This window comes from Pararge aegeria, chromosome 24 (assembly GCF_905163445.1).
Source record: "Pararge aegeria chromosome 24, ilParAegt1.1, whole genome shotgun sequence".
Lineage (NCBI taxonomy): Eukaryota > Metazoa > Arthropoda > Insecta > Lepidoptera > Nymphalidae > Pararge > Pararge aegeria.
In genome coordinates this window covers 7794052-7812855 of record NC_053203.1, presented here as the reverse complement: position 1 = coordinate 7812855, position 18804 = coordinate 7794052, and the positions used below count along the sequence as shown (strand labels likewise).

Genomic DNA, 18804 nt, shown 5'->3' with positions numbered 1-18804 from the left:
AGAAGTATAGGATTTGTGACCCTAAAACGATCAAGTAAGCGTAGCTTGTGTTATGGGTACTATATAGGATAACTGATGAATATTTTTATGAATAATATACATAAATACATCTGTACATATAATAAAACAGTAACGGGTCCAGTTCTGTACATTGAAGATATTTAATTCTTTTTTAAATAATATAAATGAACACCTTTAACTTGAAAACATTCGTGTTCATCGCACAAACATTTTCCAATTGTGGAAATCGAAACCACTGTCTTGGACCGCAGTAAATATTTTAGCTTACTGTGCTTGTACTCATTGCGCCAATCGGCCGTCAAAAATAAGTACATGAATCTACCATTTATATCGCCCTCCAAAGCTTAGTGTGTGTAGTGTCACAGACTACCTTATTATATTAATTTATACGCACATCAGCCGATAATCATATCGGAAAGGGCAATTGAAATTCGCATTACTTTTGCAAATTGCTGTGTGAGAAATTGTATCAATTAATTATGGAGTACCTATGTTTTTTATGCATGTATAAGCCCGCAGCTTTCTACCTTCAATTTCTCATAAGGCCTAGCAATTATTCATTGTAAAGTCAACATCTCCTGAGGATGCTCCGGTTTCGGAGCGAAACGTGCGTAGAGGGTATATTGCCGAAGATCTGTTTGGTGTGGAGTATAAGGATTGAAGAAATTATAAATTACACCGCACAGATTCTCCTTGCTTTTCGCGGATTATAGCAAATTAAGCTTAATTTTCATAATATATTATGGATTTCCGCAAAGTAACGCCTGCTTCTATCCAATGTCCAATATCCAAAGAGACCTAGCATCATCATTATAAATAAATATAAATATATATACTACGACAATAGCATCGCCATCTAGCCCCAATGTAAGCGTAGCGTGTGTTATGGGTTCTAAGATAGCCGATGAATATTTATATGAATAATATACATAAATACTTAGAATATACATAAAAACACCCAGACACTGAAAAACATTCATGCTCGTCACACAAACATTTTTCCAGTTGTGGGAATCGAACCCACGGCCTTGGACTCAGAAAGCAGGGTCGCTGCAAAGTGCGCCAATCGGCCGTCGATCATTACAATTGATGGACGTCCACTGCTGAACAAAAGTATTTTGCAGGAATCCCCTACTCCATGGTATGATAGCCTGATGAGTAAGACTCCGAACGTAGATTTGGAGCGAATTCGAACCTGGTTACGTACCTCTAACTTTACGGAGTTGTGTTGGTTTTAAGCAATAATACCGCTAATAACGCTCTAAAATAAACAACCCCTCGACTATGAGCGAGCAGAATTTGTACTAAGGCTACAGAATTTAGACGAAGGCTAATATTAACTTCGGAAAAGCTGCTGGCAAACGATACCCGCGGAATTTTAAAAAATAGCTTGTACACGTACTATCATAACTTTTCCAAAGCTTTACCGCTTAAGTTATCCTAGTGAAATTTTGCGTAGAAATAGTTTGTGTCCTAAAGACGGCCATACGATGCAATTTTTCCCAGGGAATAAGGGAAAACCCCAAAACAAACGCGGACGAAGCCGCAGGCAACATTAACTAGTTTCAGACAATTTTGTGTTAGAAATCAATAAACAAACACGACTCTCAACCATTTTTTATATAGACTATAGTAATTTAAATGATTATTCCAAAAAAATATACGCATTCCTCTTAGAGTACTGCAAGTGAAATACAAAAACTGTTATAATAATAACGTCTTAAGATAGCACCTGCTTGTAATATTTATTTTATTGAAATTTTATCTTTCCATTTAATGATATTTGAGACCGTAAATCGGAAAAAGTAATTTCATTTAAGGTCGGGTTTTTTTTTTAATAAAATTATATTGCATTATTATGTTCCCACTACCAGAAGGACTGCTCAAAAGGGTCAGTTAAAATAGCAGTTTATATGGACTTTTAATACATTTATTTATAAAACATTGAAAAACATTAGTTAAAGTACTTTTTAAATACAAATTATTAAAATTACTTTAACATAAATTAAACAACGATTCTGTGTGTTACGAATCGCTCTTCAAGCGACTAATTCCCAGATAATCGACGGTTAACGGGCTTATTTCCTAATCTGATCGAAAGTTAAAGTTTAAGAAACTGAAGTGAGAGTTTTATAGGTTTATTCGTATAGAATAACAATAACAGAGTATTGAGTAAATTTAAGTAAATCCTTCTTTGACAAATTTATTGGATAACTTATTTAATCAACGAGGGTTTAAAATTCTTGAAAGCTACAGTTTAAGGCCTATTTATATAAAAAGTGTTTAATTGCAGTTAAATATGTTAATATGATTAATTTATAGAAGAAATAATAATGGTCTTGAGTTGAATTTCTTCGTTTGGACGCTCTTATCCCAGGAACGGCCAATCTGATTTGAAAAATATTTTTTTTAAATTAAGAGTTCGATGCTTGAAAACACATTAAACTTTGAACTTCGATCTTAAGGAGCTGAGTATTTAAATTTATTTAAAAAAATACCAACAAGTACAAAATGGTATGTTTTCTTTTTGACATTCCTTCTTTTAAACCATCGATGCAGTAAAGTTTGTGGTATGTATTACCAGTTAACAATAGATTAATAATGATTGTAACGTTAGGTTCGATTAAATATAGATTTTAAATCACCGTCATCCCACATAAATTATTATTATTTAAAACTATTCTATTACGTTTAGAATGTAGAACTCGTTACTTTTATTTAACCAATGGGTTTGATGCAGGAAAACGTCGACCAATCACAACCCGCGGTGGCGGTGGGGTGATTGATCGACGAAAAGGCATCGACATGGATGACGGGGGATTCGGGGAGTTTATGGGAAGGTGGAAGAGTGTGAAATATTAAAAAAAAAAAAAAAGTAAATTATAATTAAAAACTAAAGAAGAAAGTTGTGTTTATTTTCAATGACCCCCACTTCAGTCATGAGATAACAAATAATTCAGTTTAAACCTCGCAGAATAGATGAATTTATGCTAATGAGTAAAATTTCGCTAAGAAACCTTTTTGTTATTACCGATTCGAGTTTGACCTTTTCCTCGTAGGTACTATACGTTATCTTGATTGGCAGGTGCTACCTTAATAAGTTTTTTATTTATTACACTTCATTAAGTCCATTGAGAGGGCGCCATTTTGTTATATTAATGACGTAATTGCCGGTGGCGCGTTAGTTCTGCGTAGGTTAATTGGTGATTTATAGCAAGCGGTGGCATTTGTTTGCATTCATATAATTATAGCAATTATGTCTAGTTGCCTTTCTTTTTGTAACTACTGCTGATCGAGGAACTGCCAGCTGTGAAATATTTGTTTCATATTTCAAATTATATACAAAAAAAAACAATACTAGAACCCAGAGCCAGAAAGACCATTGTTACTATATACTTTTATGCAGTCGTGCATTATAATAATAAGTACATTTTGTAAAAAAAAAATTTTGTTACTCAATAATCATATAATTAGTATTATTTTGTTTTACGTGTTATTATGTCATATTTAGAATATTTTATTATTTCGCAATCGAAATATAAAACAGTGCCAAATTGAGTCACAATACACATTTTATCGTTCATTTAAATATTAACTTTTGGCCTGACCCGGAAATCGATCTCGAACAAATTTACTCGCAATCGAAGTGAAAAGCAGTGTGTAACTCGGTCATAAATCTCATTTTATCTGAGATCGTTAACTCTCGAGCCGAAGGCGAGCTAGAGTTGATAATTTAGCCGAGGATTGTTTCATGACTTTGTAGCACAATATAGTAGACTATATGATAAACTTTTATAATTCTTACAAATATATATCGACCTTAAATAAAATGTGTGGCTTTTAAAGAACAGCCTTATTTCGATATGTAAGGTAGCATAGCTGATGGCCCCCTTAAGGGTTATAACAGGGGGATGGGAGCGAGCACGAAAGCTCGCCAGGAGTTGAGCCCCAGGCTAGGCGAATATAATCGGAGAATAGGGGACGTCAACCTGAAGGTGCCTCCTGCGAGGGTTTCGTCCGAACGTCCCTGTAACCGGGGTACCCCACGTCCGGTTGACGTCAGAAATACTGACTGTCGTCTTCACGCTGATAAAAACAGCCGTATATAAGCTCAGTATATGTTTATGATTAAAATGCTTGCAAATGTGGAGCAACTATCTCGCGTATCATTTACATTATATGTTCCCAGCAAAATGCACCTAATGACTCTTGTTTTAGAATCGCAAATTTCGTACAGTAGATTATTATCTTGCAAACATTCCGCCAAATGAACCGTATGAAAATTATGGTATAGTGCATAAAAAATGTATCTACTATTTACTCTGAAGTTCCAATATATCATTTTTGTTCTTGTTGGAGGCTTTAGCCGTGGCTTCTTACCACCATACCGACAAGGACATTCTGCCAAGCGATTAAGCGTTCTGTTCCGATTAGGGGTACGAGTTTATTATAACTGCCATACCCCCTAAAAGGTTGACCCGTTACCATATGCATCATCACGCACCACCAGATGTGCTTGCTCTCAACGACCAACTTCTAGTGTTATAAAGTAAAAACTCGAAAACAACTCTCGATTTCGAGCGTACTTATCTCATACTAAGGGTTCAGTTTTTTTTATCTCCGTCGATTAAACTATATTGTATGGCCTAGATATGACAGGAAATTAATCATGCAATCCCCCATGTATTAACATGTCATTCGACATGATTGAATGTTGATGACCGCAGTTGATTCAGAATTAAAATGTCAAGTCAGAAGATTTAAAAAAACATGTAATCTCACCGAATTCGCCTTTAACACCGACATCTGTAAAGAAAATAATGCATTTATAATTATTGAAATTGACTGCATAGTTGCTTTATTCACTGGTTTTTACTGGTACATTTAAAACAAAGCTTTGGTATTAAATTAAATTAAATTAAATATACTACGACAATACACACATCGCCATCTAGCCCCAAAGTAAGCGTAGCTTGTGTTATGGGTACTGAAATAGCTGATGAATAATTTTTTATGAATATAATACACATATATACTTATAATATACAGATAAACACCCAGACACTGAAAAACATTCATGTTCATCACACAAACACTCTCCAGTTGTGGGAATCGAACCCACGGCATTGGACTCAGAAAGCAGGGTCGCTGCCCACTGCGCCACTCGGCCGTCAAATCGTATATCGGGTCGGTATGAATTTCTCTAACTTATTAATATCCTATAGGTGGCTTTGCTTTAGCGGACAAGTTGACGTTTGCCTGGTCCGCTATTAATAAAAATAAATAAGAATGAAGATACAAAAATATGAATCAGGATTTTCATTTTGATTAACTTAACCTTGGATGGAAGCAGGCGTTACTTTGCGGAAATCCATGATATACCATGAAAATCAAGCTTAAAGCTTACTCCGCGAAAAGCAGGAGAGAAGGTCATCTGTTTGGTGTGGAGTAGGTATAAGGATTTAAGAAATTATAAATTACACCAAACAGATTCGCCTGCTTTCCGAGGAGAATAGCAAATTAAGCTTGATTTTCATGGTAACTTAACCTTGTCAACAATAGTTCGTAACCTATAAATATTCTTAAATTAAGACAAAATAATCAACAAACTCAGTTCGGTCACTTAATAAGAGCCCAATTAAAAGCAAATCACTAACACAAACCGGTGTCATTTTTACGCAGTACAACTTTTTTTTTGTATTTGACTAATAAGCTAAAAATTACTACCTTGAAACCTTACATCCATCTAAATAAAGTTTATAATGCAACAAACATGTTATGTCAACTGTTTTTCGCCCATAGGGCTGTGAAATCCCATTTTTAACGCCTCATGCAAAAAGGGGTGTTAAAAGTTTGAAATATCTGTATGTGTGTCCACTGCTGGACTAAAGGCCTCTGCCGGCAAGAGGGTTTGCCCATAATCACCATGCGGGGCAGACAGGTTGGTGCCCGTTCTCCGTTATATTGTCTTGGTCGCCTCGTACGAAACCCGCGGAAGAGGATAGGTGGTGTCAACTGTTATCTGAAACGCCGGAACCTATAGGGCCAATCGTAACAGTCGCGTAAAAATAAATAAAATATATTCAATGTAAAGGTTCATAGCGGCGATAGCTCAGTAGGTAAGACTACGACATCACTTTCGGGGGGCCGCGTTCGAATCCCAGCACGCACCTCTAACTTTTCTAAGTTATGTGCGTTTAAAAAAATTCATATATCACTTGCTTCAACGGTGAAGGAAATATCGTGAGGAAACCTGCATGCTCGAGAGTTCTCCATAATGTTCTCAAAGGTGTGTGGAGTCCACCAATTCGCACTGGGCCAGCGTGGTGGACTACTTCATAAACCACTTCTCATTGTGGGAAGAGACCCCTGCCCTGTAGTAGGCCGGTGATGGGTTGATATGATGATGATGATGATGATGAAAAGTACATATGGAAGCAAAGTTAATTGCTTCGAAACATCTTTGTCTTTACAACAATATGTATTAGTAATGGAGATGGTGCCATCCCTAAGTTACTGACCGCGGTCACGACAAAAAAGCTCTCACGCGCTCGCCTTCTCGTCGAGTCGGGCTTCTCGATTATTCATGCGCTACGGTGTCGCGATGATGGCGTAATTTATACAGATGATAATACCTTCTTTTATAAATTCCACTGTCATAAAAAAATTGCCGTGTGGTGACGGCAGATCAAAACACAGTCGTCATAACCCCCAGTAGCGTACTTATAGAGAACGCACAAACACAATTTTGCACAAAGCGTTCACATGATATAAAATTGAATTAATCATCTGTACAACTTATGAAAAACTAAAGAGAAGGCATTGTTCAGGTACCAATTCTGTTGTGCGCAAATTTCTTAACTAAGCTAAATAGACAAGTCTTAAAACAATGGTATTCCTTTCACTGTGTTATATGCGTTATACCAGCTATTTAGTGTACTAACGCTGCTAAAATTATGTGTAACTGGATGCTTTAAAATGTTTTAACAGCTTTATAATTCCTTGTAGCTGAATTGCAAAGGACATCAAAGAGCAAAAGCAACATCCACACCTACTTATTATTCAGCTTTACTTTGTTATTAGCCTTAATGGTTGCAACCACTCCATATAAATCCCCAGCTACATAATCAAGTGACGGCTGATAGAGTCAGTGGAGATAATGACATCTTCGGTAAAAACTTGGACGGTTCGTTATTTATCATCCCGGGCTCTTTAATTATCGTTTGTGTGCGCCCTAACGATAGTGTGGTGCCAGCCTTACTGGGAGTATACATTAAGGGCATCAACTTTACAATAAGGTCATGTCCACACTGGATAAGCTACGTCATGTAATATGCAAACCTTATCATGATCAGACTAATTGGGTAGTTTTGCTCTCTAATTATCACTATATGTGTGTGTATTAACGATAATGTGGTGCAGGCCTAACTAGAATAATACATTATTGGCATAAAGCTTTACAATAAGGTCACGTCCAGATAAAACAATATCATGAAATATTCAAAGGAATACAACATCTGCATCTAGTTACTATATTGTGTTTTGGGTACTAAGATGACTGATGAATATTTTTAGGAATAATATACAAAAATTATTATAATGTATAGGTAAAAACCCAGGCACGGAAAAACGTTTATGTTCAACACACAATTATTTTCCACTTGTGGAAATCGAACCCAAAGCCTTGGACTCAGATAGCAGTCACTATATCTATGCAAGAAAGCACGTTAATCCGTTTCGTTGTTGCTGCGTGAAAGAAGATTAAGAAACACCCTCACTTTTATATCTGCGGGCCTCCCTGGCACATACGATTTTGATTTTGTTTCTTTTGTTTTTAAAATGGGCTTGACTAGTAGAAAAATGTATACTATAGGTTTTTTTTAATTTATTATTAATTGTTAATTCAAATACTTAATTAAACCCTTAACGGTCATTTAGGATTAACTGTTAAGGTGAATTTTAACACAACGCAAGTATAATTATTTACTTAATTAACTTGTTTGCTAAATTGTTGTTTAATCACTTTAATTACTTCTACAAATGGTGAAGTCATGATAAAGTGATTAACGCGAGTGAATGGAGTTCTTGTTAGCAAAAAAATATGCCTTCATATGAGCAACCGCCATTTTTGTTTTTCAGTTAATTGATACGCGTTTGGTATTAAAATTATATATTTCTGTGTTTGGGGAATTTATGATATCTTTAAGGAGCCAAACATTTCCCAGTACATGAAACTCCTGCGGATATTATTTCCACGATATACGGATATTGTGCGTCAGTGCTCGGACAGTTGATAAAGAAGTAGGAGAAAATCAAATTTTGTCCGCGTCCGTACCAGCCGTGCTGATTGTGAATGGTTTTTTTTTCTTATTGCAATATTAGTTTTGTTTAAGTTTTCATATTTTTATTATAGTTTGTAGTGATAATATATCATTCTGTAGTACATGCTGTGCACATTTTTAAGTGGCTAGTATGGTAAACAAGCTGTTGGTGTTCCTTTAATAAATAAATCAAAAAATAAAATGGTGAATGAATGGATTTGTTATAAACCATCGCCTGTAAACAGAGCTTCTAGGCGCTCCATCTAATAACGTAACATCACTTAAGTACCATGATGTTTGATTGCAATCAAACATAAGTCCATAGATAAAAAAAATTAAACCAACTCACCACCACCGGAAACGCAAGGCTTAAGTTTATTATTAAGTAATCCAAATCTAAAGATTTGGATAACTTTCATTTTATTATTTTTTTGTAAGATTGTTTAATGTCAATATCCTTGTAAATAATGCCATAAAACAAATTCCATATCACTTTAATTTGAACCACTTTTTTTTAATACAAGTTAACCAATGACTGCAATTTCACCTGTGGTAAGAAGATGCAATGTAAGTTGGTGCCTAACGGGCTTTTTACGGGGAGGGAATACCCACTGGACCCCCCCGCCCCCTAACCACCACCACTCGAAAACGTTGCACACAAAGTAGAATTAAATACCAAAACACCACTTCCCTCTTTTCATGGGTCAATTAAAAACTAAGCAAATATGAATCGCAAATCATCAATAACATCGGCGAATTAAAAGTTAATCAACTATATATCAATTAACCTGGATATGAAATCGATTTTCGACTCGTATCACGGGTATATAATATCGAGAGGTATCGAGATTCGAGACGTGCTTCGGGCAATAAATCTGGGAGGGTTAATTAACTGCCAGCACAATGCTTTATTAGTGTTTAAAATGGTGTATGGAATGGTGGATGGTGTGATGTGATAAAAAAGGATAAACATCATTTTTTTGCGTATTTTTGCCTCACAGCCAGACCGCATGGGGAAACCTGGTGGGTCTACGTTCTATAGTATATTGCTCTATGTTCTGTTGCCCATATGTATATAAATAAATATATATATTTAATGTATGTATATGTGTAATTTTTTTTTTAATTTCTTTTTGGTTTATTTATATATATATATATATATTCCGTTACAAGTTAACCCTTGGCTGCAATCTCGCCTGGTAAGTGATGATGCACCTAACAGCCAGACCTCATGGTGAAATCTGGTGTGTCTGGTGTTGCAAATTTTTTATTCCGTTACAAGTTAGCCCTTGACTGCAATCTCTCCTGGTAAGTGCTAATGCATTCAAGATAAGCGGGCTAACCTGTTAGGGAGTATTGTAGTTATATTAAACCCATACTCCTCATCGGTTTCAACACGACATCATACCGGAACGCTAAATCGCTTAGCAGCACGTTTTCATAATAATATCGATTGGGTAATTAGCCACGGCCGAAGAGACCAGAGAAAATTCTGAAATTATAAATTCCCAAAACGCCGGGTATCAAACTCAGTACCTCAAACTTATAATCACAGCCCTCACCTCTGTACATGGGAGATGGTCAAGGTTTTTAGATAAAGACCTTCGTATTTATTGACCAAACAGATGGACTAACCGATGGTACCAAAAAAGACCATTGACCTGTGTTGAAGCTATGTAGAAGCATGGGCTTACAGATGCTCTATTTGTTGTTTAACGTAGACGACTGACCAAAGACGAAATGAACCACAGGTTCTCAATTCGTTCTCATATGTCAATTTTGATCATTTTGATGTTTGGTATATAAAGCTTTCTCAAAGGATAATGTTAATAAAAAGTTTAAGAGCAGTCAAAAAAACCTACATCGAATCACATTCTTTATTAATTTAAGTTACGGTTTGAACCTCCCGGTTTGTTAAGGAATGATGGCAAGAGACCAGACGGTATGACTATAGTACCGTGATCGATGGGGCGTGCGCTGGTGTGGGATGCGACCTGCGTTGATACGTTGGCAGCTTCTCACCGAGTACGTCCCAAAAAGCGGCAGCAGCTGCCGAATCTGCTCAAATGCTTTAGCGCCGTAAATACTACGGTATTTGTACGTTTTTGCGGCGCTTGCGTTTGAGACTCTCGGCCCATGGTCTTCGGACACGAAAAATGTTATTAACATCATGTCCCAAAAATTGGTCCTTACGTCTGATGACCCCAGAGCTGGCGCTTATTTAGCCCAACGGCTAAGTCTAGCAATTCAAAGGGGCAATAGCGCCAGCATTTTGGGTACCATGCCCAAAAGTGAACAGTTAGACAGCTAATATTTATTGGAAATATTAATTTTAGTTTGTAATTATTATTTTTGTAGAAAAATATATTTTTCGTTGTTACACTTTTAAAACTTGACTAAATAAAAAAAAACGCTTACTGTCGTAACTTGGACCAAAATTTTATAGAGACGCGTTAATACCCTTTGTAATTAACTGTTTATATCTGATCCAGGCAGATTCTTATAAACCTGAACCTGTTAGCCAGTAACTGGTAAGCACGTATAATGTATCGATAGAAAAATCAAAGTTCCTTGTAAAGCCCATAAAACAAATTCCATATCACTTTAATTCGAACCACTTTTTTTCTAACTACAAGTTCACCAATGACTGCAATTTCACCTGGTGTTTAGAAGATGCAGTGTAATATGGTACCTAACGGGCTTACCTGTTAGGTGTACGGCATTTATATTAAGCTCACAACTTATTTTTTTTTTTGTTGGGGGGGGGGGGGATCTTCTTAAAAGATACCCGATTATCTGCGGGAGAATTCGTGTTATGTGGGTCTCAGAACATATTGGTAGCCTTTAGGATCTTCTAGAAACGCAACGGTGCCTCCTTTGCAGAACGCTTGTAGCTCTTCCCCATACCTCATCGGTTTCTACGCGTCATCTATGTACCGAAACCATTACATAAATTAAAAGTATGTATAAAAACACACTTAATAGGGTGAAATATTTTTACCCTATGAAATATACTTATGCATCCTTCAAATTTAATTCCGCTACACGTTGTATATTGAGCAATTCCATGACCTTGCCTCCACGGCCAGGAGGCGCGATGTTGGGGAAATTAATGAAGCAGGGCAGATAAGATCAACACCAAAAAGGAAGTGGGCGGGGCTTGCAGATGCGAGCTTTAATTAACGAGTGACAAACTTTTGTGTTCAGTGACCTTTAACTTGCCAGGATAAAAACACTACATAGTGACAGGCAAATCCATCAAAACAAGGCAGTCTTAGAGGGTCTGCGTATCAGTCTGTCTATCTGAATACAGAGGGCACTTTGTAGTAAATAGACAAAGCTTATGAGAAAGACGGAGGTGGAAACAACATATCAGAAACCTATTATCTGACAATTGTAATAATTGTCGTTATCAATCAATCAATTAACTGGACTAAAGGCATCTCCCACCACTCTGGGCAGCCAGGTTTGTTATCTCAGTTGTTGGTATTAGCAGCACAGAGCTCGCTGCCAGTTTCTCTGTTATATTCCTTAAGTCGTCTAGTACGACACCCGCGGGAAAGGTTGGTGACAACTGTATTTTCTTTGGCCCTCAACACACGGTAGATAATTGTAGTTATGCATAAGTCACAGAATTAGGAACTTACAGAAACCGCGTACACGACTAAAATTAAACCATAAAACCACTCCACTTTAGCAGTGTATCTCGGACAGGCGGTTGGTCACTCCATTCCTTTTAGCAGTTGACAGTAATTATTTTACCTCTAATGTTCTAAGTGTTTTCCATACAATGGGGAAAATAGGAAATGTTTATTCGCGGGGCGTTTTCACTGTTTTTGGACACAACGTACTGCAGCAATAATGGCTGAATGAGGGTTCTGTAAGTTCTTATTTCTGTGGCATAAACATAACATCTAGGACACATATAGTATACCCAGAAAAGGCAAAAAAAATCCCAGCTAGAAATGTACCAATGATCTTGGAGGCAACTGATTGTTTAGGAAATAAAGATAGCATATGTGATTCTAGGACTTCAAGCCAAGCAAAGCTGCATCTCTAAGCGTACAAAGATCATAAATTTGACCTTACTAGATGGAGAAGAGACACCAAATGAAATGGCAAAGTTTAGTCGACAGACTTGATTTGCTAATACTCGAAAGTCAGGCAATGTGCGGTACAATTTATGCTTTCTTCCATCTTTCTACCCCACACCACTATGACCTTCCAAAAGTAAGTTTTACTCCTCAGGTGATGTTGTTACAATGCACAATGGACAAGTAATCTTCCATTAAATATGAAAAGAGTACAGCCAATAAACGTAAAAACGGAGAGAAATAACTTGAAATTCAGTAGGATGTAAATATTATTCCGCAAGTTCTGAGGGATGTTCTGACATTTTATTTGCTCTGTCAATCATTGACAAAAAGACATTTTTTACCTGCAAACAAAAATAACCAAAAATATAAACTAACTATCTAACTGTTCTTTTGTGGGCATGATACCCAAAATGCTTGCGCTATCTTTGCAAATGAAATGATCATGACCGCCTCCGATGACAGACTTAGCGTGACTAACTCCAATTGAATCAAACTTCGAAATTTTCGCATCCGACGAGTCCTATACGTCAATACCGTCAGGACTGTAAAGCGGTCCTGTTCCACCAGTTCTCACGCAGGAGATCGTGTTTAGTAACATGCGCCAATACCCAACAGCTATGTGTCCACTTTGTTTTACTCAGCCCCTGTCGCCTGGGCCCGTGTTACCAGATAGGCGATAATCTGCCAGGATCAGGTTTAAGATGTTAATCGCGGGTTGTCTTAGCGCGTTTCTATATTGTGGTCCAAGTTATTGGAGACTTAAAGCTAACAATATGTCTATTATTCCGCTATTATATATTTCCATTGACTGTATATAATTCCTTTCCATCGAAAACAAAACTAATGTAAAAATGAAGAGCCAGGTTGCATATGACGAATATGAGTGGTTGTCGCCTTCACAGAAAAAATAATTGAGATCTAATTGAGATCAACGGTGGTGGAAAACATTGCGTGAAGTCCACAAACCACCCCCCAAGTAGTTGGCCAGTAATGGGTTGATATGATTATGATGCCAATTCATTACACGGCACGGGTCTCCTGTCAGAATAAGAAGAGTGTTGGTCGTTGACGGCCACGTTGGCCAATCGTAGTAGACTTCACTGAGAACATTACAGATACTTCTAAGGCATGCATGTTTCCCCACGATCTTTTCTTCCACAGACAATTGCCGTAATCACTACGCTATCACCACTTTTATTCTGTGATACTCTTATAGATTTTTGCTTAGCAACTTGGACATGCTTTAGCGCTTCATATACGATAATATGAAGCGTTAGACATTAATTCAATAATACAGATAAAGATTCATGGAAGCAATCGTCTCCGCTTTCATTTGCACACAAAGATAATAAAGATGCTAAATTTGTTGACTTTTGAAAAGAGTCATTTCTGTGCTTCTATACGGGCTTGTTCTTAGTAGCAGCCACATTGTATTTATGCAGGGAATTGTAATATATCTTTTTAAAGTTTATCGAATTCAGTGTTTAGTTTTTTTCAAATGGCCTGGTTCACATCTGAAATTTATAATGAATCAATCTCATTAAAGTAACCCATTTCGACAATGAAAAAAAGGGCTTAGGCCTTAGTCCACCACGCTGGCCCAGTGGGGATTGGTGGGTTTCGCATGCCTTTGAGAACATTATGGAGGACTCTCAGGCATGCAGGTTTCATCACAATGTTTTAATTAGAAAAGCTAGAGGTGCTTGCTAGGATTCGACTTTGCACCCCGAAAGTGAAGCCAAAGTCTTAACCACTGGACTATAACCGCTTGAGCAATCTAATTCCTCTCCATCGAAATCTTCAAATGGCAGAATGACAGGCCTAATATAAGCACTTTTGAAACGTCTATTTGTATATCTGTTTGTAGTAACTCTACCACCAGTTCGGAAGGCAGATTCTAACGAGAAGAAGCCGGCAAGAAACTCAGCAGTTGCTCTTTTTTACTATCATTTTACAATTTAACAATAATTTTTCTATCTTCTGTGAGGTGAAAGCGGAGCGGCTTTCTTCCAGGGAACCTTTTCATTAAGAAATTTATCAATACGTTAGTAAACCTCGATGTATTAAGTGTGTTTTTATACATACTTTTAATTTATGTAATGGTTTCGGTACATAGATGACGCGTAGAAACCGATGAGGTATGGGGAAGAGCTACAAGCGTTCTGCAAAGGAGGCACCGTTGCGTTTCTAGAAGATCCTAAAGGCTACCAATATGTTCTGAGACCCAAATAACACGAATTCTCCCGCAGATAATCGGGTATCTTTTAAGAAGATCCCCCCCCCCCCAACAAAAAAAAAATAAGTTGTGAGCTTAATATAAATGCCGTACACCTAACAGGTAAGCCCGTTAGGTACCATATTACACTGCATATTAAATCAAAAGTAGCATATTTATTTTTCCATACTAATTAATTAAAAACATTCTGAGTGTTTACTTGTGACAACCCTATTGAAGATAAAAGACCGACACGCATAATACTACGCGTACTTAATAAAGTGGTTTTTTTTCTAGTGAAATACGATGTTGTCAATATTTATTATCTTTATCCCTTAATTGTGTGCAATAAATATCTATCTATCTAAAGTGTCAGGAGTCACATCATTTTAATTTTGATTGTGATGTTAGGGCTGTATTTGATTTCTTACAGTAAAAACTATGGCAGTGGTTTACTTAAAATATATTCGTTTTTCGGTTTCATAGATAAGTCTCAGAATGATTATTTCGGTTTTCATTTTCAAGTTGTATATGAAAACCGAAATAATATTATTAAAAGCTACACATATTATTGTTATTCAAAAACGCTATATTTCGATACGTTGAGTAATTTTCAAATGATATATTTACACAGCTTCGGTCGTGGCTAGTTAGCACACTATAAAGTCGTCGTCAACCGATTGAGCGTTCCGGTACGATGCAATGTATTAACTGATAAGTGGTATGGGTTAAATATAATTTCCATAATAAACTGCAAGTAGCGGTCATCACTAACCGTCAGGTGAAATTGCAGTTAAGAGTTTACTTTCAGTGAAATAAAAACACCTTATTCTAATTTCTTCATAGTAAGATTTATGTAAACCCAATCAATGGACATCCAAAATGGTCACGGGCAGTGGAGTGCATAGAGGATATGCACAAGGCATGCTGATAATATAAAATGAAGATACCTGCAGAAAGAGTTTTAAAAAATCCTAAGGATAAGCATAGTAAGAGTTATAAAAAGCCTACCCTTAAGTATTTATAACTCGTACTGGATATTTTCTTCATTTTATATCATCTGCATACACTGTGCATACCCTCTATGCACACCACTGGTCACGGGACAGTATTCCGCGCGAGTCAAGTCTCAGTTGGCCAGTTTTTTATACCAAAAAACGTAAAAACTCCAGCGTAGAAAGGAATGAAAAATAAAGAAAGGGCATCGATGCACAAAAAGGTACCTATCTAGTCAATTAGCAGCTCTTGACGTGTTGATACACACCCCACATAAGGGCTCAGTTAATGACCGCCCATGTAAGGACTAATTACTGATACTTTATCTAGATAAAATGAAGATGCGATAGATATTAAGATAACTACTTGTTTTTGATAGTAGTAGTTCACTAAAATAGAAGAAACACTTTATTGCACGTATAACATACGGGAAAAGAAACAGTAAGGAGTATACAGTACACAATGCAGACATGCAAAGGCGGTTTTATTGCTGCAAGCAATCTCTTACAGGCAACCTTTGTAGATAGGACTTACAGCAAGAGAACGGGTGGCCAAGAGTGTTGATACATAAATACCACAATGTAAAATAGCGTGATAAAGCTCATACTTGATAACGACTAAGATACCGGTATCTTTGCGCCGTCTGATTCTCTTACAAGAGTGAAGTTTATCATCATATCATTTCATTTCATTTTTCGTAAGGCTAGCTGCTAACCGCCGTGTGGTTTGTCAGGGATCAGGGAGATGGGGCGAGCGCGAAATCTCACTATGAGAAGAGCCTAGGGCTCTTAGACGTCATGGCGATAGGTACTGTAGTTAATCGATAATGCACCCGCATTTATTATTATTTTTATTGAGATTTACTCTCACGCCCGTGTACAAGATAAATATATATACTGAGCCAAAACAACATTAATATACTTACTTAGATACATAGAGATTAAAACAGTTAAATATACATTACATAAATACATATTTGCACCGGGCGGAGGATTACACCCCGGCAGGGGAGACCAGACGACCGGAGTCAGGTTAAGAAAGCGGCGGACTATCCTAGCCGAGTTATTATTAATAATAATAATAATAATAAAAATAATAATAACGTTTAATTCAGATAAAAATCCATAGCTACAACAATAACAATTATCTTATTTACTATATCATTAACTAAAATTGGCCAAACCCATAAATAATAAATAATTAGGAATCTCCTAACTAAGGTAAATAAAAATACCCTCTTGAGCACTTGGTGTGTGAGTGTGAACCAACCCAGTGCTCCATAAAGGGATTTTCCCATTTATTGGTTAATATTTTCAAATTATTATTATTATAACTATTACAATACCCACTGTCGAGAATAATTGATCTTGATGAATCGAGAATAATTTTAATTATTTCTACAAAACTATTCATTAATTAAAAAAGAAGAGCCTTAAATTGTCAATAAATTCAAAAAAATATCTGGCACATTTCACATAACAAAGTTACTGTAACATAAAACTTACTTTAAATTGATTCAGAAATGCTTGAAGAAAAATGTTAAAAATACAATAAAATAAATTTAGAATTTCTGTCGATTGTAGCAAACGTTTTGTGTTCTAAGTATTCAAAAAAATGGTAGCGTTAAAGAAGCATGAAAACGATGTAATCTGATCAATAAAACATGTAACTGTGGAAAATTAACAAGTAAACAAGGCGAGAACATACTAGAAGCGTGGAAACATTGACACTAAAACGGGGCACTAAAAAATACACGTTGTATAGGTGGCTTACTCATAAATAATACCGATCATAGAAACTTCAATTACGCAGTAATAAATCAGGCTACACGGTCAATAAAATGCCCGCTAATAGTCTCACTCTGGTCTCGGTATATCCAATGGGAGAAATTAGTTATAAATTGTACTGTTTGGACAGAATAATACAGCATAGGTAAGGGTTTTTGTAGATATTAGACATGAAAGGTTGGTTGCAAACGTTTTGGACGGCATTATGATTATATTGAAAACTTTATTTTTTGTTAAGTGTTTTAACCTGCACTTAAAAAATTGCTGAATAATTGGCAGGCCAATCAGATAGCCAATCTGATGTTAAGTGAAAAACATTGCCTATAAACAGGGCAATACTTCACAGGGCATGCAAGGAGGGTGTGTCCATCAATTTTAGGCGTAGCATCAACGCTGCTGAAGTAAACATAAAGCAGGAGGATAGTAGGTACATCCCCGGACGAGCTCTGTCTCAAACAACTCTACTACTTCTAGAGTTAAAGTAATTTTACAGCTCTTAAAATAGTGCTATCCTGTGCAAGCTGTATTTTTTGGAAAAGATGGGTTAAATAATTTTAAAATACGTACCAGTTTTAGAACCGACAGTTCCCGCATCTCTCTGGCTATCGGGGCTTGAGTGCTTTGCAAATGAAACCGCATTTTTATCAGTCAGTACTTTTACGTTTTTAATGTGCAAATAAAAAAAGCTATACTTTAAAATTAAAGCAGTTTGTTAGTTAAAACCCGCATATCTCTGGAACGACGATGGTTCGAAAATCTTACATTCCATATATAGGCATATAGGCACCAGATTGTAAAACACAAGGTCCTTTCGTTTACGCAGCTTGTTTAATTGCAAAATTAATTATTTATTGAAGGACTAGCGATTTGGACTTTTGTTTATGTTAAAAAATACAGTAATCTGTCCAGGGTCCTTACTCTTGGCCTCGTGTGCGTAAAGTGTACTGCTGGTCGCGGCAGGACGTAGCGCTCGATGTTAAGAGAAATCCTCATGGATACAACCACGCCAAGGGAGGTGCAGTGGTTATACCGAACTCTTACCAACTAAAATCCCACGGTGTTCCAACTCATCACGTTCCAGCCTGGTGACTGGGTCACGGGAACGCTTTTGCACACAACCGCAACTGGGAAGGTGATCTACCTGAACCCTGGACAGTTCCTACTGTTCTTCTCTGGAGCCGTTTACGAAATCTAATCCAGAATAGAAACTCCCGTGAATGCGAACCGTGATCTATATTTTCTGTATTATGTTAAGCTAATTTAATCGCTCACTTCACTGGAATACAATCATACATAACGATCTTATAATCCCCTTTAGCAACCTGTACATGCCTTAACACAAGATAATGGCATATACGCGCGATATC

The 18804-nt window shown here is 36.6% G+C and overlaps 1 protein-coding gene across 3 annotated transcripts in view; it reads right to left on the bottom strand.

Annotated features, from left to right (window-relative positions):
- LOC120634479 (transcriptional activator cubitus interruptus-like) overlaps positions 1–18804 on the bottom strand; it is a 157025-nt gene that overhangs the window by 105098 nt on the left and 33123 nt on the right. For 2 of the 3 annotated variants that reach the window (XM_039905098.1, XM_039905100.1), the window contains exon 2: positions 4804–4827. The exons of the other annotated variant lie outside the window; for it this stretch is intronic. The gene's annotated coding sequence lies outside the window, so the exon portion shown is untranslated. The remainder of the gene's footprint in view (positions 1–4803; positions 4828–18804) is intronic. 3 annotated transcript variants of the gene reach the window in all.